The sequence below is a fragment of the Eumetopias jubatus genome, unplaced genomic scaffold, assembly GCF_037043125.1.
Source record: "Eumetopias jubatus isolate StellerSeaLion01/CBP00866 unplaced genomic scaffold, mEumJub1_p1.0 scaffold_7, whole genome shotgun sequence".
NCBI classification, from domain to species: domain Eukaryota; kingdom Metazoa; phylum Chordata; class Mammalia; order Carnivora; family Otariidae; genus Eumetopias; species Eumetopias jubatus.
In genome coordinates, this window is record NW_028274813.1 from 139,001,763 (window position 1) to 139,024,391 (window position 22,629).

Here is a 22,629-nt window from a genome sequence, read left to right on the forward strand (position 1 = left end):
TGTGTCCTAATCTCCTCTTCTAAGGACACCAGTCAAATGTGACTAGGACCTACCCTAATGGGCCTTGTTTTACCTTAATTACCTCTTTAAAGTCTCTATCTCCAAATACAATCACATTCTGGGGTACTGAAGGTTAGGATTTCAACCTATGAATTTTAGGAGGCATAAATTTCACCCCATAAAAGTGTAAGACTAAATTGTGTTCTTATACAAGGAATATTGATGAGCAATTTATCTTGTGTCTTCCTTTCTTGACTCTACCCTGTTTACTGCAGTAGACTACCCACTTAGCCCTTCTTGGACAATGATTTATGCTTCAGTAGCATCCTTCCCTCCTTTCTACACAACCTCACTACCTAGTCATGGTCAAATGCAGTGTGGAGATTTTATTCTCTGTAGGGTGTGAGGGACTGATAGCCCTTAATGAATTCTCCCTTTTGTGTAGGATGGGAAAGAAGTAGCATTCTAGAGAATGTGGCCTTAGGACCAGAGGAAGGTCAGACTAAGGAGGCAAAAAATGTCTTCGAGTCACCCCTCACCTCCCTGCCCTTGCTGACTGCCTATATCACAAGAAAACAGAACTGGGAGTCAGGGTCCAGCTGCATTATAATTGCCTGTATGGTCTCAGGATGGCCTTTAATTGTTTTGAAGGTCATTCTTTTCATCTGCAAAGTGAACATTGCTGCCATATCTACCTTACCTTATTCTCATAAGAGGTACATAACAATTTCGGTATGTTGTAAAGTGATATGATATGTCAGTACTCAGCACACACATGTCACTGTAGACTGGCTGCAAGTTAGCAATAATGATTTCTATGATTACTTGGTCCTTCATCTTGGGGTGGACTCTGTGGCCCCTGCTTAGTTTGGGGGCTGAGTCCACTGCAATTTAGTGAAGAAACATCTGTACTGGGGAGTCCTCAAGATGCCACCAATTCACAGCATTGGAGTCTTTGCTGGGGAAGTGTCAATATGATGGTGGTGCTGCCTTGCATCTCAGAGGAACACTAGATGCTTTCCATGCAATGTCCTCATTGTACAACTGAGAAATCTGTGCTCTGGAGAAGCTCAAGGCAGCTCCAAGTTCTCACGGCAAGTCATCAAGAAAATGGTGATAAGAGTGTCTTTTTTCTCCCTCCAGACCCTCAGTTTCCCTCCCCATCACACTGAGAAAGAAAATATGACTTCCACTCTGTCTAGCACTTTGTAGAGGATAAATATACATTTTAAATGTAGAACTGCATTTAAAAATCCAAACAATCCATTCTACAGTTGAGAACCCTGAGCCTATTTGGGTCATGTTAAACTCGACAGTCCATGACATGCGACATGGCCTCATGCCATGGTCCCCTCTGAAGAGTACCAGGGATAGGCTCCTTCATGGAATTGCCTTGCATGTGTCATGAGTGCCCTCAACCCTTGCCACAATGAAGGGGACTGATGGTGGCACCATTGGGCTGAGAGAAGGAAGACTGGTGGCCAGACAACTGCCTGATGCCTACTTTGTGGGAGTCACACATGTGCAACGGACATTTGCTTCTTTAATGCAAATGTTTTGGGCATCTACTAAGGCAGTTGATGGGAAGGAAGCTGAGAGGTGGGCAGAGCAGGCAGAGAAAGGTAGAGAAAGAGGACCAAGTCCTCCAGATAGTAACGTAACAGGGAAGGAAAGGGGATTGGTTTTGGGGACCCAGTGGGGGGGCTTGAGGAAGACGGTGCAGAGCTTACCCCTGGCCTGCCACATAGCAGATGCTTGGTAACTCAGGGCCAGTATGGACAGGCTTGAGTCACTCTCTGGTGTCTCTCTCTGAGCCTTTCATCATGTGGCTGATATGGGCCTCACAGAAGCCGCTGAGGTCCATGAATGCTCTCCAGGGCCATAGAGGATAGTAGATATGGCAGAAGCAGGACATGTTCTTCTTTCACTTGAAGTTAAGTTGGGATATTGTTATTATGGGGTGATGATGGTAGTGGCAATGATGATGACAGTGATGGTAACGGTGGTGGTGATGATGGTGATGATGAGGGTGGTGACAATGATGCCATGGTAGTGATGGTAGTGCTGATGGTGATGGTCGTGATAATGACAGTGATGATGATGATGGTGATGATGATGGTAGTGATGGTGGCGGTGATGATGGTGATGATGATGATGCTGCTGCAGAAATTCATAGGCTTGGTTAAGACCGTCATCTAACACCCTACCTGACACTTACCTGTCAATTTGAGATGTCACTATTAAAGCTTTGCACTTCAACCCTGCAGGTTTTGCTCCTGGTAAAGGACAGCTGTCCCTGGGTGGAAGAGTTATGTTAAGATTCAGCAGCTACTTACTCCTCAGTGTGGCTGTGCTCAGGATCTTTCATAAAGGTGTGCTTTTCTGGGGACGTTGGCAAAGAGTGGGTCTTCACAGGAAAAATAAGAGAGTGGACTGCAGAGAGCTTCTGTGAACTGTGGGTCCCACTCAGCTGCCACCCCATCCCTTCATCTGCTGCCCACATGCTCTGCCATGCTTCTCTGGGAAGGCCTTTCACCTCACTCCTTTGCCACTGCATCCTTCACCCCTGCCTGGCCCTGAACACCTCAGGCAAGGCACCGGTGTGCTGAGCAGAAGCTTCTGGAATGCCTTACCTGCCTGGGCCATTTCAAATTGACCTTGCAAGGCTAGGCTGAGGCACAAGCTGGCTACCCCTGGGCTGCTCTTGTGGAGCCCCTGCAGTTTTTAATTTATTTTTATTTTTTTATTATATATTTATTTATTATTTTTAAAAGATTTTATTTATTTATTTGACAGAGAGAGACACAGCGAGAGAGGGAACACAAGCAGGGGGAGTGGGAGAGGGAGAAGCAGGCTTCCTGCTGAGCAGGGAGCCCGATGTGGGACTCGATCCCAGGACCCTGGGACCATGACCTGAGCTGAAGGCAGATGTTTAATGACTGAGCCACCCAGGTGGCCCTTTATTTTATTTTTTTTAAGATTTTTTATTTATTCACTTGAGACAGAGAGAGAGAGAGCAAGTGAGAGCATGAGCAGGAGGGAGGGTTAGAGGGAGAGGGAGAAGCAGACTCTGCGTTGAGCAGGGACCCCAACGTGGGGCTTGATCCCAGGACCCCGGGATCATGACCTGAGCCAAAGGCAGACACTCAACCGACTGAGCCACCCAGATGCCCCTGCAGGTTTTTAATTAGTTAAAAATTAGATTTCAAATTTTTTTAAAAATTGTTTTTCTAGCCTGTTTAGAAAAACTAGGACATTTTGTGTCCACACAGGCAGTCATCAGCAGAAGCCTCAGAATGCCTGGCTGAGCCTAATCCACTCCCAGATTCAGTAGCAAAATACCTGATATTTTTTATTTTATGCCACTGCTTTGGGTTGGTTTGTTATGCAGCAAGAGATAACTGGTACAACAACCAAAACTGTCTAAACCACCCTCCCCCAAGTCGTGGCATGTCAGGGGTGATCCTTCAATTTGCCCCACTCGTGTTGGAGTCTACGGAATTCTAGATCTGGTAAAGCAATCACAGCTCTCTGCTCTGTGATCTACCAGCCAGGACAGAAGGAAATTAGGACATGCAGTCTCCACCACAGTCCCCCGGCTGCTGGGAGGCCTCTGTTGGGCGTATGCTTCCTGTCCTCCCACGTGAGGGGTTTGATATTAAGAAACCAAGGAAAACCTGCAGGCTCTTTTCTCCCCACCCCAAGCCTGCATTGCCAGCTCTGAGCTGTGTTGCCATATTTGATTTGTTCCAAAGGGCCAGCAGATGCTCTCCTCTCCTTCCCAGCTCTGATTTGTTCTCCCATAGTACTATCAGGCCCTGCAACCCAAGGTGTTTGAGGTTTCCTGGGCCTGTATTGGTCTTGCCAGAACTTGGTCCAATGGTGCATCAGTCTTTCAGCTTTGCTCTTCTGCCCCCTGGTGGAAGGTCTTGCGTGGCTAGCCCACCCCCTGAATGGCTGTGGTTCTGACATCTGACAGAGCCCAGCGTTCTCCCCTCTTCTCCAGCCCCACATGGGGGCTCTGTGGTTGGGATGCTGATCCCAGCATGTCTCATTTGCCTATGATTCTGGCCAATCTTTTACCCCCTGTAGCCCCTGCAGGAGGGCTCCTGGGTCTGCCATATCAAAGTGGGTTCCTCTGCTCATCCAGTGAGACAGAGCTCAGAGAATGCCAAGAGGCAGGAACCAGGCTCTGGCTTTCCCTATTTTCCTGTAACCACTGGTGTGCCAGTACCACCTAGATCCAGGTCACGCTGTCCTACCTTCTGCATGAAGGTGGGACTCTCTAACCCTCAGCTCCATCCCATGCTCAGGACCAGGGCCACTCATGCAGCCTGGGGCCAACTGGCAGAGGGTCCACCTACACCCACACCCTGCCTCGGGGTCCTAAGAGAGAGGAGTGTCCCACCTCTCACTGCTCCTCTGGGCAGAGGTTCTGCCCCTTGGTAACAGACAACTTCAAGCCTTGGGTTCAGTGGGGCCCTGAGATGTGGGTTTCTCTCTATTCTGCTTTAAAAACAGTAAAAGCAAAATGGCTTGCTTCCAAAGAAAAGAGGAATTTTCAGACTGTCCTGTGTTCTCCCTCACAGGAGGTGTGCTGCTTGGTCTGGGAGGGGTCACACAGACCTTGGAGTATCTGCCTTAGGGCAATGGACAGGCCATACTTTCAAGCCAACTGTTCCCCATGAGAAGGTAAACTCAGGTCCTGGGAGGTTCCAAGAGAGTCCAGCCTGTCTGGTGAGAATTCTCCCAAGGAGCTGTGAGCACAATTGTGCATCCTTAAGAGAAGCTTCTTCCACACGTTTCTAGTCTCCAGCAGTAAGGTTTTTCCTGCTGGAAAAACACCCTGTGTTTCCAAAACCACTTCAGAGAAAGCCCCCAGACCAAGAGCTGGCTGTCAGAGAAGCAAGAACCTTTCTAGCCCCTGGCAGAACTTCTTGCCACTAGCATCCACTCCTCTTCCAGAAAAAATTCTAAGGCCTTAGAAAATTGGGTGCCCAGTAAGGCTGGGCTAACAATTGATTTCCAATTGGTATTTTATTAGCAAGTTTTTCAGACTTCATATAATGCCACAGAACGTTGATTCTCAGGCTGGGGCATGCCAGTCCCTGAGCTGGGCATTCTCCCCAAAGGTGAGACCCCAGTTTCCATGTGCTCTCTAAATGTGGCTTCCATGGTCCCTAAGCCACCAGGGCTTGAGCCAGACCATGTGCCCACATAACACATAACACCAAGCAGTGGGGAACATGATGAATGAAGGATGCTCCTGGCTTTCATCTGGGGTGATAGTTTTAATCACAGGAGCAACTGAATACTTCCTCCAGATGCAAAATCTTGGTCATGACCCCAGAATGTAGGCCAGCTGGGGAAAACAGTGAAGTTAGAGGTCAGCTTCATATGGGTCGCAGAACTCGCAGGTGATGGAGGGTAGGAACATTTTCCTGCAGCTTGTTCTTCATTGGTTGGATTATATGCAGAGCCTTCTCACACCTCTTGGTTTCACCAGCAAATAGATGCCTCTAGACTTGCTCAGTTTAGGCTCAGCTGGGTCCAGCTCTTTGCACATGCATGCCTCTGTTCATTTCACCACCACTCTGGGAGGCAGGTAATGAGGCAGATGGGAAAACCGAGGCTCAGAGAGAGAGGAAGTGGTGCAGCAGGGACTTGATTCCAAAGCCCACACCCTTGACTCTGTTGCTCTCTGCCTCCATGTCATGTTGAGCCACTGGCCTTCCAACAGAATATGATGTCACCATCTCCAAATAGCCTGGGAGAGACTGAAGCCCAGAAAATAAGTGACTTGCCAAGATGACAGGGATTATTAGTAATGGATCAGGAGCTACCAGCTGTTCCTTGGCCCCATGCTTGGTCCTCTGTCCCCACTGAAAACATAATTAAAATATGTCCACAAATTCTTTGCTCTTCTTCCCATTAGACTGCAGAGCCTGAATCCCTTCTCCTTGAGTATGCACTGTGCTTAGCAACCCACTGCTAACAAATGGAATGTAGCAGAAGGGACTGTGTATGATTCTGGAGACAAGGTCATAGAAAGCACTGTGGCTCCCTCCTTGCTTAGTCTCTCTTGGATCACTCGCTCTGGAGGAAGCCAGCTGCCTGCCATGTCAGGAAGACCCTTGACAGCCCCATGGAGAAGTATACTCAGCTGAGGCCTCCAGTCAACAATCACATGAGTAACCTTAATAGCAGACCCTCTGGCCCCCGTCAAGCCTTCTCATGGCTGCAACCCTGGTTGACATCTTGACCACATCTTGGAAATAAGTGGAACTGGAACCACCCAGATTTCTGACCCTGGAAATTGTAGGAGATAATAAATGTGTGTTGGTTTAAGCAGCCAGACTTGGCTCTGATTGGTTATGCAGCAACACAGAACTAATACACCCGTTCCGTCCCCCCTCTTCCTTATCATGTTCTGTCATTATCTGCTTGGTGTCACCCCCCCCCACCCCAGGAAAGTCTGTTCCATCAAGAAGGGAGAATATGGAGTGGCTCTCCTGGTCAACAGCATGCTACATCTCAAGTAGTCCTTGGGTTATCTACCAAGAAACTCTTCCTTCCTCCTTCCAAAGGACAAAGAGATCCCAAGGCTACTCAAAACCATAGGCTAGGGCCGTTCCTGATATTTTTCATCCCTGAGGTGATTCCAAATGGCTGCAGTGAGACATGGACAAGAGGAAGCCATGCCTAGGGGAGCCATGCTGTTCTCTCTGACTTACTGCCAGAGGCACAGGACCCTCCTGTCTCAGAGCACAGGGAAACACCGGCAGGTTCTGGAAATGCAGGTGAAGAGGTGCCATGTGTGTCCAGCCTGGACAGAGCAAAACAGCGGTAGCCACCACAGCAGGCTCATCGTCAGTGATGGTAGTGGTGGGGGACAGCCGGGACAGCCCTCTTGGACCCCCCCCCCTTGGGGGACTAGCCATGCCTCATTCTGGAAGGAAACCCGTGAAGTCTCTGATAGTGGTTGGAGAACAGGTGGGCAGGTGGGAAAGCAAGACACATTTTTCCTGAGCACCTGTTTGTCTATTGAATTTTGTACTATGTGTGTGGGTATGTTGCCCAGTCAAAGATAGATCAATTAAATATATTTAAAATATTATTTTACCAATTACCAAACTCTGCTTGGTGTTCCTAAAAGAGACCTTTGTGGCCATACAAGTTTGGGGAACTTGGCTGATAGGTCCTCCTCCTGGACTGTCACGTTAGCAAATTAAGGATCTGAGAAGTGCTATGGTAAAGAATCATGTTTAATCTGCTTCAATCCAAAATTTCCAAATTTGTTCAAACACATAACAATTTTCCCATAAACCCTTGGCTTTAAATAGCCTTAGTTATAAATAGGCAGCTGTGTTATGCCACAGTGTTCGGGAATGTGCCCCTGACAACATGGTGCCAATTACATATCCTTAAACACCGGGGAGGGGGGGCCAGACGTGAAGGACACTGGGGGACAGGTGGACTCCAGGATCTTGGAAGCATGGAAAGGGTATGTCCAGAGAGAAAAGCCCTTTAACCTACTCTTTGCAGTTTACCCAAGAGCAGGCTTGTCATTCCTTCATTCTTCATTCACTCATGCATTCAACATACACTGGGTTTCATGACCTGGGACAAAATCAGATACACTGTCTGCTCTCTGGAAACTCACCGCTGGAGAGGAAGATGTGCAGAAACCAGCAGCCCAAGACAGTGTAGCACCTGTGGGCTCAGCAAAGCCTCCCCCAGAAGGCAGCCTGTGAACCATCCATGAGGGGTGAGCTGGAGGCAGCCGAGTGAAGTGCAGAAGAGGTCCCAGCAGCGCAGCTGAAAGCAGGCTAGTGGGGCTAGAGCCAGGTGGACTGTGCTGGTGGGTGCCTGTGGTCCCAGCCCACGCCACCCTCTTGAGCACTGCTCTGGGGTTCCCTAGTGATCTGCATTTCCCAGGCTCTGTGCCCACTGCCTCAATGTTAGGTCCTATATAGGATCTAAAGTAAGAGGCAGAGCAGGAGCTCGGAAGGCAGAAGGGAGGAAGTGTCTGCTCTGGTAGCAGCTGGGAGTGGGTGATTATAGAGCTCAGCAGCTCTGTGACAGGGAGCCCCTTTATCAGAAGTTGCAGTCCCAGGGCCGTCTGACTGGCATGACTCTTGATCTTGGGATTGTGGGTTTGAGCCCCATGTTGGGTGTAGAGATCACTTTTTTAAAAATCTTAAAAAGGGGGGGGCACCTGGGTGGCTCAGTCATTAAGCGTCTGCCTTCGGCTTAGGTCATGGTCCCAGGGTCCTGGGATTGAGCCCCGCATCGGGCTCCCTGCTCGGTGGGGAGTCTGCTTCTCCCTCTCCCACTCCCCCTGCTTGTGTTCTCTCTCTCACTGTGTCTCTCTCTGTCAAATAAATAAATAAAATCTTTAAAAAAAGAAAAAAAAAAAAGAATTACAGTCCTGGAGGAGAATATGCCGCATTCTAGAGTCAGCAATCTCAGCTTCTCCCATAGCACCAGCTTTTCCCAAAGCGCGAGGTTCTCCCACAGCACCAGCTTCTCCCATGGGGCAGCGGAAATTTCGTGCCAGCTCTGCGCTCTAGCCCAGAGGTGTTAGTGTTTCTTATCTCTAGGGACCACCCCTTCTTCCTTTAGTTCTCCGTCCCTCTTTCTCCCTTTTACTCGGGCATCCTTCCAACACCTCTGTAACCAGTTCTCTATGTGAATTCACTCTGTTTGAAATACCTAAAGTGGTTTCTATTTTCCTGACTGGACCCAGACTGATTCAGTACTGATTCAAGAAACAAGCCCTCCCAGTTGGGTCCCTGTGATGGGGTTGTTCACCTGTTTGAGCATGAATACGAAAATGAGCTCATTGCCAGTGAAAGCAGGCCCCTAGTGATCCGTGGTATGTGGTGGCGTTACAATTACTCAGTTAGCACCCATGGTTGCTTGGGAGGGAGCGCTGTTGAAGATTAGACTTCAGGATGGGCAGTTGCCATTGCACTCGACCATTATGGTAAAACTGATGTCTACAAAGAATGTAGGGATAGCTTATGACTTCCCTAAAGAGATTACAAAAAGGCAGATACAGACAAAGAGGAGAAAGGAGGAAGAGGAGAATGAGGAAGAGAGGAAGAAGAAAAATGGAATTGATTGAAAATTAAAATTAAGAATTTACATTCAAAATATTCCATTAAGAGAGTGAAAAGGCAAGCTATAACCGGGAGAAGATATTTGCAACACACAAAAGACTCATATCTAGAATATATAAAGAGCTCTTAGAAATCAATAAGATGATGGCAGATGGCCCAGAACCCCCTCCCACCAAAAAATGGTTAAAAGTTTAAGTGGGCATTTCACAAAAGACAGGTTCTAGTTGCTGATAAATACATGAGGTGCTTAACCTCATTAGTCATCAAGGAAGCACCATTTAAACTACAATACATCAAAACCACAATGAAATACCACTTTCCATGTATTAGAATGGCTATAATAGAAAAAGACAAGTATTATTAACAAATGATGGTGAGATTACAGAGAAAACAGTACACTCGACATAAGAATATTAAATGATGAGCTTAGGAAAGCAATCTGAAAATCCCTCAAAAATGAAACATGGCTACCATATAGCCTAGCAATTCCACTCCTAGGTATAGACCCAAGAGAAATGAAAATAGAAGTTCACACAAAAACTCATATGTGACTGTTCATATCGGCATTATTCTTAATAGTCACAAAGTAGAAACAACACACATATCTTTCAACTGGTGAATGGAAAAATGAAATGTGGGACATCCATACCATAGAATATTATTTGACCATAAAAAGGAAGTACTGATGCGTGCTACAACATGGATGAACCTCGAAGACATTGTGCCAACTGAAAGAAGCCAGCCACAAAAGACTACATAGCAGTTGCCAGGGGCTGGGCGAATGGAGTGTCGGGGTGATAGCTAAAACATAAGGGGATTCTTCTGAGGGTGATGAAAACATTCTAGAATTGATTGTAGTGATGGTTGCACAACTTTGTGAATATGCTAAAACCCATTGAATTGTACACTTCAAATGGATGCATTGTATCTCAATTAATAGCTGTCAAAGAGGGGAAGGAAGGGAGACAGAGAGGGAGGGAGGGAAGGGGAAGCTACAGTGCAACACCACCACTCAGCCATCAGAAAGGCTAAAATGAAAAAGGCAGAATCCTGAGCATGGCTGAAGGGTGTGGAGAAAGCAAAGCTCTCACACATGCTGCTTGGGGGCTGGCTTGGGGGGGGTAGCGGTGAGCATGACCTGATGTAATCACTTTGGAAAACAGGGGTATTAATGCACCCCTATGGCCAGCATTTCACTGCTAGGAACATAGCCAAGAGAACCACTTATACATCTCACTGAAAGACGTGTGAGCAGTACTTGGTAATAACCAAACACCAGAAACCACCCAAATATCCGGATCAATAAATGCTTATATCTTCACAAAAGGAAACTTCAGAGCAATGAACATGAACCATCTACAATACACAGCATAGATGAACCTTCTCCACATAGAGTTGAGTGAAAGAAGCCAGGCCCTAAGTTAGAGAACAGATGGTATGAGTCCATGCATGTGAAGTTCAAAATAGGTTAAATGACTATAAGGTGTTAGGATGGGGTGGTGGTTGCTATGGGTGCGGTAGGCTTTGGAGGGGCACAGGGGGAACGTCTGGGATACTGTCTGTTCTGTTTCTTGATCTGGGTAGCTGTTGCTCAGATGTGTTCACTTGTGTACTCCTGGCTATACACCTGTGATTTATGTACTTTTCTGTATGTACACCAAGAAGTTTACCAGAATGTTTTAAAAATAGGGAAAATAAAAGGGAAAATCTACAGACACCAAGCAAGAGAGAATATGTGCCATAGAAGCTAGTTTTCATTTCTGTAACTAGTCTTGAGACCTGTTGGCAACTAGAAGTTTCTGTGCTCAACAGCCATTCTGGGCTTCCTTTGTCCCCTGTCTGTATCTACTTAGGTTCTTTACCTGGTGGGGTTGTTCAAAGCTTTATCTGGGAAGGGTCTGTCTCTGGCTTGTTGCTGTTGGACCTTCTCGTTGACTCTATGACTGGACAGGAAGTACTAGGAGATGCCCTGGAGACTCTCTGGGCTTCTAGACCCATGCTCCCCGCCCTCCACATGTAGCGATACTCCTTGGTAATCAGGGTGGAACCCCCGGACAGTAAAGGCCCCCTTCTTTGCCCATTGGCTCAGGAGCATGAAGATTCCAAGGTAGCCAGGTGTTGGTCTCAACTTCTGAGGCCACGGAGCTCTGGTTCTGTGTTCTGGGGAAGGGTTTCCTCCCTGGGGACTAAGACTGAGACTTTCAAGCCAATGGCTCTCCATGTTGCAGGGGTAGGGAGCAGACACTTGGCAAGGGTCTACACTGCGAGGAGCCCCTCCCACATCCACTCCTTGGTTCCTGGACCTGTGGGAGAAGCAGCAGCATACACTGGCTATAGGTTCAGAGCCTGTAACACATCGTCAGGACAGTACCGGCCCTGCAGATGTGTTTTGCTGGTGCCAAAACTGAGCCTTGGTCAGGCCATTCACCATTCTTCCAGGCAAGCTGCTTCTGGGGTTTTCTGTGCATTTGTCCAAGACTTTCTCAGTTTTGGTACTGAAGTCTTGAGTCTAGGAACCCTTTCAGCCCCAGGAAAACCAGACGGATGGTCATCTTGGATGCCTTCCAAACCAGAGTCCCTGCCAGGGGTCAGGACCAGGACTTTGTGCCTCTGTGTGCCCTGTGCATGGCCCAGCACAGGCCAAGTGGAGCACATCAGCCTTGCTGCTAGATCTGGAAGGTCAGGAGAGCCTCCCAGCTGGTGTGACCCTGAGGACTGGCAGCCATGACATGTGTCATTTGCAGGATTCAAAACAAGGGCACTGATCATGGCTTCAATTTCATTGTCATGTTCTGTGTCAATGTCTTTTGCTCACTTGGACAACTGCTCTAACAGGGAACAGGAGAAACAAACATTTGAAAGATAATTTGCAGTCTTTTTAGGGCTTTTCCCTCATGTTGTCTTGTCCATGTTGTCAGCCCAATTCTACGAGGCAGGCAGGGTTGAGGCCAAGAGAGATGACATGATTTTCCCAAGGACCCTGAGCCCCTTGGTGTTGGAACAGGCTCTACCCTGTTCTTCATGCCTCAATCCCAGGCTGCCTCCTCACCCTTTGTGCCTTCATGTCCTGGACACAGTGCCTGACATCTCCCCCCAACCAGCCTATTGTAGCTGAGCGACCCCACCAAGCCACCCCACCCATCTGAACCTCTCACTCTTCATCTGTAAGATGCAGATGAGTCTGAAGGTCTCAGTGAGATTGTGGCCAACTATGAGCCACCATCAGGTCAGATGTAAGAGCATCCTGCTTAGCTCTTTGACAAAGGGCCCTTCATAGGACACTGAGCCATCTATAGCCTTCGTCATCAAATTGGGGCCGGTAGACCAGCAGATGTGGTGTTGCCTGAGGGCTTAATGCACACACAGAATCTCAGCTGGCCGAGTCCTTAGGAGAGCCAGGCTGTGTGTGAAGTGCGAGCGAGCACCTTTTTGCAGGTGTTCCTAGTCACCTTTGCTTACGCTTAGTGAATGAACTGTTGCCTTTCTTCCCTTCTGGAACCTTCTAAACACTTTCCTGTCTAGTAGTCTGCTGGTGCTGCCATAACAAAGTATGACCGCCTGGGAACCTTAGACAACAGAAAGGTATTTTCTCATTTTGAAGCCCGGAAGTCCAATCAAGGTGCTGCCAGGGTCAGTTTCTTCTGACACCTCTCTCCTTGGATTCTTGGAAATGGCAACTTCTCACTGTGTCTTCACATGGCCTCCCCTTCCTGTAGGTGTGTTCCTAATCTCCCCTTCTTATAAGGACACCAGTCAGATTGGATAAGGCCCACTATAATGACCTCATTTTACCTTAATGACCTCTGTAAAGGCCCCATCTCCAAATACTATCACTTTCTGCAGCCCTGGGGGTTAAGGATCCAACGTACGAAGGGGGTGGAGACAATTCAGGCCACAGCAGCCCATTTGGCCTATGGCAGGCCCAAACATCATGCTAGCCCAGGGGAGTGCGGGGCCCGGCCAGGGCTGCAGAGGGGAAGGGTGCTCTGGGAAGCGGGTGTTGTGAGCTGCAGGTACCCAGAGACACTGGGACATGCAATCTTGGGGGGAGTTCATCCAGCAGGGTAGGGGAGAGGGCCCTGCAGATAGTGGTCCTACACACTTCAAGCCACCACGGCAAGGAATGAGCTGTAAGAAGGTACTGGGCAAGTAGCAGATGAAGTAGACAGGGGCCCAACCTCCCTGCCTAAGCAGGTGACAGGTCTCCACAGCATGGGGTCTCTTGTAGGATTACAAGCAGGGAGAGATATGGTCAGTATCAGCTAACCCATAAAACATGCCCACCCTGTGGGCATGGCGACCATGGATGGGTGGTCAGGACTGAGGGTGCTGGTCTTCCCCTGGCCACTGACAGTTTATACTGCTCTGGATAACATAGTGTTGCAGAAAGAGTGAGGGCTTTAGAATCTCGGGGATCTGGTTTGAACTTCCTGCTCCGATATCTACCAACTATGTGACCTTGAGAACTTGGCCTAGTGAGGCTCTGGTTATTCATTTATAAAGACATGGCTTACTGTAGGGATTAATAAGATTGTGTAAGTGACCTGACCCACAGTAGAAGCGCAGATATGGCTTGTCTTATTTTCCTTTGGCTTCTCAGCAAGTTGTTCCTCTGTATATCTGCTGGGATATGGAAGGACCTGTATGGGCCACTCACAGTGGGAAACCACAGGGCCCTTGGCTGTGGTCTGTGCAGCACAGGGAAGAAGCCCCCACACTGAATCCTTTGTCCTGAAGGAGTCCAGGCAGAGGAAACCTTCTAGGAAAGGGCAGTGGGGGAGGAACGGTAAGCTAGTGCCGCGGGTGCACCCTTGACTCAGTTTATCACCCAAGCACTCCATGCAGGGCCCAAAGCTGCAACTCCTGAATTCTAAGCTCCTCCTCCCAGTGCCCAAGATCCCTGCAGACCTTGGAGAAGCGGGGGTGCACCCTGGGACTCAGGGGGTGTGTGCTGGTGGAGAAGGAGGCTGGTAGGAGGAAGAGCTTGTGTTGGGGTGAGAAGACATGCTGATTTTCTGAACTGGCTCTGGAGGCTTGTTCTGGGTTCACCCAGAGAAGGGGAAGGTAAGCAGGGAGAACACTGAGCTCTTCGGGGCCATCTGTCTCCCCTCTCAGGGATGCCTCTGGCATATTTACAGTTTCAGGAAGGATTTTGTTTGGGGGAAAAAAAAATAGTTCTGCTGTAAAAAGAGCCAAGTCTGCAATGTGGCTTTGCCACCACGCCAGCCACATCGGATCTGTCCAGAGATGGGTGCCTGATCCAAGCCCGCACAACCAGAGCCCCCCCCGCCCCTCAGGAGTGTGGATCTCAGCTCGTTTTGCAGAGATGTGAACTCTGCCCACCTCCAGAGAAAGGTGCTCCATACCAATGCAGAGAGAACCCGAGGAGTGGCAGAGGGGACCCCTGCATCTTGCAATGCCCCGGGCTGTGATTCCAGGCCCTGTTTCCAGAGCCACCACACCCCACCCTGGGGTTCCTGGAAACCCCAGCGTGGCTTTCTTGACCTAAGTTCCTGTTTTGTATAAAGCCAGCTAGAATTGGCTATTTGTAAAAGACCTAAATCAAGCATGACTTGGCTGCAGAATTTCTCTTACTCTAGAAAATCTGATGTAAGCATGGAGACTTTGGAGACTGTGAAAAAGTTTTATCCTGTAACATGTACTATAGTGTATGATGCATCACTCACCACATGCGCATGAAGCCCTGGGGTTGCATTTCTACCTGTAAGGGCAAATGTCCTTTCCAGTTTTAACTCTATCCTGGATTTCTTGACTTGAGCTGGGAAATTCCCTGTGCCACTTGAGGGGACTCGCTGCACTGACTCCACAGCTCAGGGCCCGGATGGATCCCGCTGGAAGGCCATGGCCACCTGCCTGCCAAGGCTGCCATCACTGCCGTGCCATCTTCCAGAACCTCCGGCCTTAGCTTGTCATCCCTCACTTCAGGCCCTGACAACGTTCCTGTGTGCGGGATGCATCAGCTCAGACCCCTGCCCTGCTCAGTCCAACATCTGCCCTGCTGCCCCCCTCCCCATGTGCAGCCATGGCCCACCACTGTCCTGCACCGTTTCCTCCCCTGGAGCAGCGTTACCTGCCTTGAGAATCTTGTTCTGCCTTCACCACCCAATGGGCATGCTGGAGAGCAGTCCCCCAACTTGCATCTCCCCCGAAGACCCTACCGTTCCCCTTGGTGCCTTCCCAGGGCTGAGCACTGTTCCTGGCACAAAGCCGGGGTTCTGCAAATGCTGGCTGAACCGAAACCCCACTGTGGTTGCAGCTTCCTGAGCTGGTCTCTCATCTGTTCCCACTCGGGCTCCCAGTCACGCCTGGGGCAAGCGCCCTCGGTTGTGGCCCAGACAAGGTCTTCTCAGGAAGGCCCTGCAAGCCTGGCATCCACGGGATCTATCTGAGCAGCACCTAGGTTCCCGGTGGCCCCTTCCTCGCCCCCCCTTCTATGGCCACCTTGAGGAAACCTGTACTTAGCCGACTGAGGTTTAAATTTACTTACAGGCTTAGAATCCAAAGGAAGAACCCTGAGAAGTAGGTTGAAGAAACTTTTGGCTTTGAGCAGGGGGCAGAGAGTGGCTGTGAGGTCTGGAGCCCGGGGCTGCCTATGGAAGGGGTGGTGGCAGCTTCAGGAAGCCCACAGGATGGTTCACCAGCCTCCAGCGAGGCACCCCATCCTGGATGGAGTACTGGGGTGAGGGCCCCTTAGCCCTGCGAGGAGGTGAAGCCTGCTGTGTCCCAGTTAGGCCACTGTGGAAGGGAGATGGCCAGAGGGGCAGGGAGAGAATGCCCATTTCGGGAAGGGCCCCTCGCCCTGCCTGGTTCTGGAGTAACTGATCCTGGAGAGCCCATCTGAGCTGGGAGGCTGGAGATTTTCACCTGGAGAGCCTTCCCTCTCTTCTCTTTTCCCCTTGGCAGAGAGGAGGCTGACAAACTGGCTTCTGGAGGCCCACGCAGGCTCAGGGAGCTGGTGGGCTGTGTGCACACCCTTGGGGAGGAGAATTGTACTCTCCAGGCCTTGGGTGCAAGGGAGTGGTGAGCCAGAGGGAGCCGGCCCCCATCCCTGCACTCCTGGGGCTCTGAGGGCCCAGGGCAGCCCTCAGGAATGCAAAGGACAGGCAAAGGTAGCCAGAGGCTTAGGGAAGCTGCCTGGATTCCTCCCACAACAAGAGCTGGGCCGGGGGCTCACGTTCCACTGTGTTAGAGCATTCTCTGGGCCTTCCTTCCATGATGGCTCCAGCCCGGGCCCACCATCAAGGAGTTGGAAAGGGGAATGGGGCTGGTCAGCTGCAACATTCGGCTAATATCAGAAGAGTCAAGGATTCCCCAGAGACCATGGTTAGGGTTAGAAGGCCGCCCACACTGCGGGGGAAGCTGTGACAGGGAGCCCAGGCTGTTGGAATTGACTTAGAGCACAGCCATGCCCAGCACCTGGGAGCGGCCCTGCGGGGAGCCTCAGCCAGGCAGGATGGGGTCGGGTGGGCAGCTGGAGGGCCAGGGGTCTGAAGATCCCCCCATGGGGTGGCCTGGCCGCTGGGAGCTCCAGGGAGCCTGTGTGAAGGCCCAGGGCCTCAGGGTGGAGAGTTGCTGCCCTGGCCAGGGAGGGCAAAGTCTCCTGGTGTGGGAGCCCAGCCAGGCCAGCCTGGAGCTGTATAGGGTAGCCCTCTGATGAGGCGAGGGAAGAGTCGGGGGTGCTGGGCTCCGGTCCCACCCCACAGCTTGCCGGTGCCTTCCAGTGACCTCCACGTTCTCACAAGCGAGGCAACAGGTGGGCCAACACCTGGCACCTGGAGGGACGCCCTTGTGGCCCCTCAGAGGAGGCAATGGGCTCAGCTGGGGGTGCCGGGGGGAGGACAAGAGCGACAGGAAGAAATGGGGTGGGGTTGGCTTCCAGGAAACTGGGACATTGGGGTGCCCCCAACCCAACCCAGCCCAGTCATAGGGGAGCTGGGAGCCTTCTCTCATCAAGACACCAGTGCTGTGTGATTAGTGATAAATGTCTATCCCAGGAGGAGTGCCTGCTGCATTCAACATGCACTAGGTTCTAATCTTTCTAGAACACCCCTCGGCAGCCTCTCCGTCCACCCAGGCACCTTTGGGGAACACTGGGCTTCTCATTCCTTCACTGTTAACAGGCTTCGGAGGAGCCCAGGGACCCAAAGGCTGGCACAGGAATCCCCCCTCCCCTCCAACACCCCCCTCCAATCCCCCACGGATCAGACTGTGTTGACACCTCAGAAAGAGGCCGCTGGGTCGTTATGCCGAGAATTGAAACATTGCTTAACCCCAAGGAGAAACCACAAGAAGAGAAAAACATGCAAGCCTGCCGCAGCTGGGCCCCAGCACTCAGCCTTCTCACCGTCCCCGGGCGGGTTGTTTGTGTGGAAGGCCACACAGAGGTTTGCTGAAGTGGGACTGTTTTCAAAGTCGCCCCAGAGATTCCCTTCTGACAGAGAAGAGCGTCCTTTTATAGGGACAACAGGGCTCGGGCTTTGGGGGCCTTGGTCCCATGCCTCCCCCGAGGCCCCCCGGCTGGAGCCGGCACTGAGGAGCAGAGCGGCCCCCCAGGTGTGGGACACAGTTGTTGGCCACAGGCTCTCGGGGGCGCACTGGGGACGGAGGAGAGCCTGGGGAGCCCCGCGGGCAGACCGCTGGGGGAGGGGCAGATGCACAGCCCACGTCCAGAAGTCGGACGTCTAGAAAGGAGCTGCTTTCATTTCGGCCGAAACGCATGGTTTGCATTTGCAGTTTGGGGCAGGGCCCACCATCTGGTGTCCTGGGGATCTATAGGTCTTCACTTTCGGGGTCAAAGGGCCGTGCGACTGGCCAAAGCCCCAGCTCTGGCTCCCCTCCTTCCAGAAGGCCCTCTGGTCCACTGGGACGCCTCCTGTTCTCCTCAGAAGACTACATTTCAGGAACTTGGGGCCACTGGACATGTGTTTAAAGCTTAGCTGCCATGGCAGAGCCGGAAGGTCACTTCCAGGCTTCCCAGGGAGCAGCCAGGCGCTCCCACGGGCCCCAGCCCCAGGGCTTCCTTCCTCCTGTCCCCTCCTCACCTCTCAGGGGCAGCCAAACCAGCTGTCCCTAGTCCCAAGGCTGCTGCCTGCCTCTATAGCTCCTTTCTTGCCCTTCCCAGACCCCCAAGGCCCAGTGCCTACCCCCCAGGCAGAAGCTGCACTTTGCACGCACAGACACTCACACGTGTCCACACTGATACACCCACACCAACACGCACGCTCACATGCGTATGTCCACAATGCACATGCACACCCCCCCACAAATGCATCCCCCACACTTACACACACCCCCAACATTTACACACGTGTTCATGCATGCCCCCTACCCCTGGGGCTTTCCCTCCCCTGGAGCTCTTCATATGAGCTCACCTCGGTGCTGATGACGTCCATGTCCCCATAGGTGCATCTTGTGTCTGTCCACAGTCACTCCAGCTCCCCAGCCCTTTCTCAGAAGACAGACACCTGTGCTATGTCCACGAGGGTGGTGGCCCCATGGTTCCCACCCCTGCTTGCTCTGATCGACCCCCTGCCCTCTGCCCTCACCTGGTACCTGCACCTTAGGGCTTCTCTACTGTGTTCCTTATGGCTGAAGCCCCCTGGGAGGAGTTTGGAGGCAAGGGGAGGGTCTGTCCCCCAAGCTCGCACACATAGGTTTGTCTTGAGTCTGGCTGCTCTGCCCGTGAACTTGGCCCTACTCTAAAGGCACCCTGAGTTACAGACCCAATTCAGACCAGTTCAGGAGGATACTCACTGGTCCTGGAGGGGCAGAGTCCTGTCCTGAAAAGGTTTACTCTCAGGAAAAAAAAAAAAAAGTCAAAATTGCATACTAATTGGAAAATTGCATATTAATCTTAGAAACCTTTTGTAATAGCATGAGGGCCCTGCAGTCTGTGCCTTCCTGTGCCTCTGCAGGGCCAAGCTCAAGGAAGCTCAGGAAAACACACATCTGGAGCCTGGCTCCACCCTGACATCTTTGCTTCTGTGACCACCACCAAAGACAAAACAGCATTATTCTAATGTGCTGCCCATCCTTAGCGAGGCTCCTTGAAAATGGGAATGGTAGCATCCAATCACAACCTCCATGGCCCCGGCCTTACTGGAACACACACAGGTAACATTGAAGGTGAGGACCCCCCCGCCCCAGGCCTGGCCTCTTGTCTCAGGCAAAGATAAACAAAGCTGAATTCTAGTTACAGCCGTAGAAAAGACTTTTTTCATAATAACTATTGGAATAAGCAAGAGGTGAACTAGCCTCAACTTCCCAGAAATGAAAAGCAGGAGGTGTTTTAAAGGCTGGAGTGCTGGCGGAAGGGACTAGGCCACCTAGGTTTGTTAGTTGGTGTTTGTCCAGAGGAAAAGGGACCTTCTCTTATCTTTGTGATGGGAGACAGTGGTGCAAGTTTGAGCATGGCACCCATCCACCTGGGTTGGGCCCTGCCCTCCCACAGGCCTGGACTGGGAGGGAGAGTTAGCTCTTGAAAGCTTGCATTGCCAAGAGACAGTTCTGGATGGCACAAGATTTACATATCAAAGGGCAAAGAAAGGACTTATAATTGCAAACTTTCTGAAGTAACTGCTCTAAGACAGGGGTCAGGGGCCTATGCCCAATACCAAGGTTTGGCTGGAGCAAACAGTAAATTCTCCTGGCAGCCCTGAGCTTTCAGGCAGAAACTTGAAGGTTCGGAGCTGTCACCCTAGGGAAGCGACCCTGGGCTGTTAGAAAGTATGCTAGTGTTTGTTCAAGGCTCTTAGAGTGTGGGAAGGGGAGAAGGCAAGCCGACCAAATCATTTGTGCTGACATTCAAACAATTTTTATAGGCCAAAGTGGAGGCCTAGTTGAGAAGTGGGCTCAGAGGAGCTTGGCTAGAGTTTGGTCAAGTAGAGTCTTTGTCACCACTTTGCCAGACCTGTGGTTTCCTTCCCTCCAGGGGGCGCTGTCTCTACTTGCTGGTCATCTCCTGGGCACTGTTGTTCCCACCTCTGTTGTGATGCACCGGAACCCATGGGATCAGGGGAGAGCTCAGACAGCACTTCTCAGGCACCTGCGTCAGACTGAGCCCCCTGAGAGTACAGTGTGGACCCCCTTCTGGGTCAGGAATTGAGAAAATAGCACTTTCTCCCTTTACGGGGAGAACTACTCCCCTTGGCTCCCTGGGGCACACGCACATACCTTTCCATATCCCATAAAAAGTCTGACTGCTCTGAGGCTGCCATGCTGTGAGGAAGCCCGAGCCAACCATGTAGCCAGGCAGCGCGGAGGACCCCATGGCACCAGATAGGGGAAGGAAGCCTTCTCGGACCTGCCAGCCCAGCCTGGCTGCAAACGTCAACTGAACGCAGTCAGAAAAGTGATCTCAGTCAATTCCATGTGTCTATCACATGCAGCTCATAGAATCACAAGAACTAATAGATCACTGTTTGGGGTGCTGGACCGTGCCACAATATGCAACAGAAGCATTTGGGGTCTGTCAGGTAGTGTTCTTTGAGCCCCTGGGAAGGTGGAAAAGGTGATCAGTCACCTTCCAGAGAATGTTGTCATCAGTGAAGAGGAAATGGCAGCTCTCGGGGCCACACTGTGATCTTGATGTTTTAATCAGAAATAAGCTGTGAGGAGAAAGGATGAGTTGGGGGACAAGGAGAATAAACAGGAGGGAAAAGGAGTCTAGAGAAAAGGACCAGAACAACGGCAGTGCATGCCATCTTGAAATCAGGAGAGCTCTGGGATCCCCAGGAAGCTGGAGAAGTGTAAACACTGGGGCCTCAGACCCAGAGTGACTCCGGGAAGACTGTCACAGAATGGGCCTGAGCATCGCGCCTTCCTCCCTGCTGACCCAGGGCCTCCCGAGCCGGGGTGAGTCTGTGCTTCAAGAGGGACTAGGGCTGGGCCAGGGGAAAATGGAGCACGAGGAGGAGGCTTGGTCCAGCTCCAGGAGCAGACAGGAAAGCGGAAAGGCTCGGGGTACGGTGACAGCAGGGATAGCGGGGAGCCAGCTGGTTTCACGCCCAGACCTGGAAACACCTAATTGGCAAACAGTCTATTGCCAGTTAATTTCCAGCCAGAAAAACAGAAACCATTCCAGTTATTTTAGGCAGAGGGGATTTAGTGCCAGGCATTGGTGATCAAGGTGTTGGAAAGGGTGGAAGAGCAATAGGGGGAAGAGGGTGTTATCCAGAGATCCGGAACTGCTCCTGTACTTGAACTCTGGGAGGGGCCATCTCAGCCCTGAGCAGGAGCCACACAGCAGCCCCATCCTTCTGTTGCTCTTGCTGCTGGGGCCAGAGTCCGTGTCCCTGCAGGGGGTGTCACCCACTGCCAGCACTGCAAAGTGGCTTCTTCCTGTTTCCCACCTTGTCACCTCCTTCCAGGGCCTCCCACTGGCAGCAATTAATCAGAAACCTGCTGCAAGGGAGTCTGGGAAATGTAGTTCTCAGGCTCCTACACCCTTGAACTGCTGAGGAGAGCATGAAAGGCAGGAAGGGAGTGAGGGCCAACACACCACTGCAGGGACGACGGTGGCCAGTTTAACTCGATGGCCCTGTTTTTACCTTGCAATTCTCCACCCAGCAAAATAGATGGTACGTTCGCTTGTATTCCATGTGCATGGGGGCTTCACGTGGTCAGAATAGGGCAGGGGTGTTCTTGAACTCACTGGTCCCACTGAGTGCTGGGACCTTGCAGAGCCTGCCCCCTCCATCTGGGTCCCCACAGGATGGTGCTGTAAAGCTCCTCGGGGGTGGGGGGGGGTGGGGATATTAATGGACTCATGGGGCAGGGACTTGAACTTGGTGGGGGCAGGAAACTTGTTTATCCATCCGCAGGAGACACTAACACCATTTCAGTCGTAGGAATTGAGGTTCAGAAAGACAGCCATATTTACAGACTAACTCAAAGGTTCTTAATTCTTGGGATGGGCAGGCTGCTGAGAAAATTGGTTTACAACCTGGCTAAGGCCGAGGGCCTGCTCAGGATGACAGTTTAGTACAGGAGCAAAAGCTGGCTGCAGAAAGCACAGAGTGGGCTTGTGTCCGAGGTGTTCCCCGGGGAAGAGACAGTACAGGCACTCAGGCCATGGGGCTGTGGAAGAGGAGCAGGTAAGGAGGTTCTAGACAGGGCTGGACGCTTCACTATCTGTGGCCACATGGGGCCGAGAGCTGGGCGTGCTTCTCCTGGTGATGATCTGTTATATGGATATTAAAGCACCTACTGTGTGCCTGGCTCAGGCATCTGTTGTGCCAACTGGTGAGGGAGCCCTCTTTGAAACCCCTCGCCTTACCCTTCCCCTGGTCCCCTTTGCCTTTGCCATATGGAGGTCTTCAGCTCACAATGGGAATAGGGGTAGGGTAGGGGAGTGGAGCGGGTAGGGGAGTGGAGGGCTGCAGCCCACCGATCTATGCTTCCCCAAACCCAGCCCAGCATCGGTCAGGGAGAGGCAAACCCAGGCACACGGACCTCGGTCCAGGTTGTAAAGCTTGGTCAGGAG

At 51.3% G+C, this 22,629-nt stretch overlaps 1 long non-coding RNA gene across 1 annotated transcript; it reads right to left on the reverse strand.

Annotated features, from left to right (window-relative positions):
- Positions 1 to 5,018: 5,018 nt before the first annotated feature.
- Positions 5,019 to 8,030, reverse strand: LOC148163998 (uncharacterized). The gene is made up of 2 exons (XR_015768620.1): positions 7,664 to 8,030; positions 5,019 to 5,777 (listed from the first exon to the last, which is right to left on the reverse strand). It is a non-coding gene; the product is annotated as an uncharacterized LOC148163998 (long non-coding RNA).
- Positions 8,031 to 22,629: the final 14,599 nt, after the last annotated feature.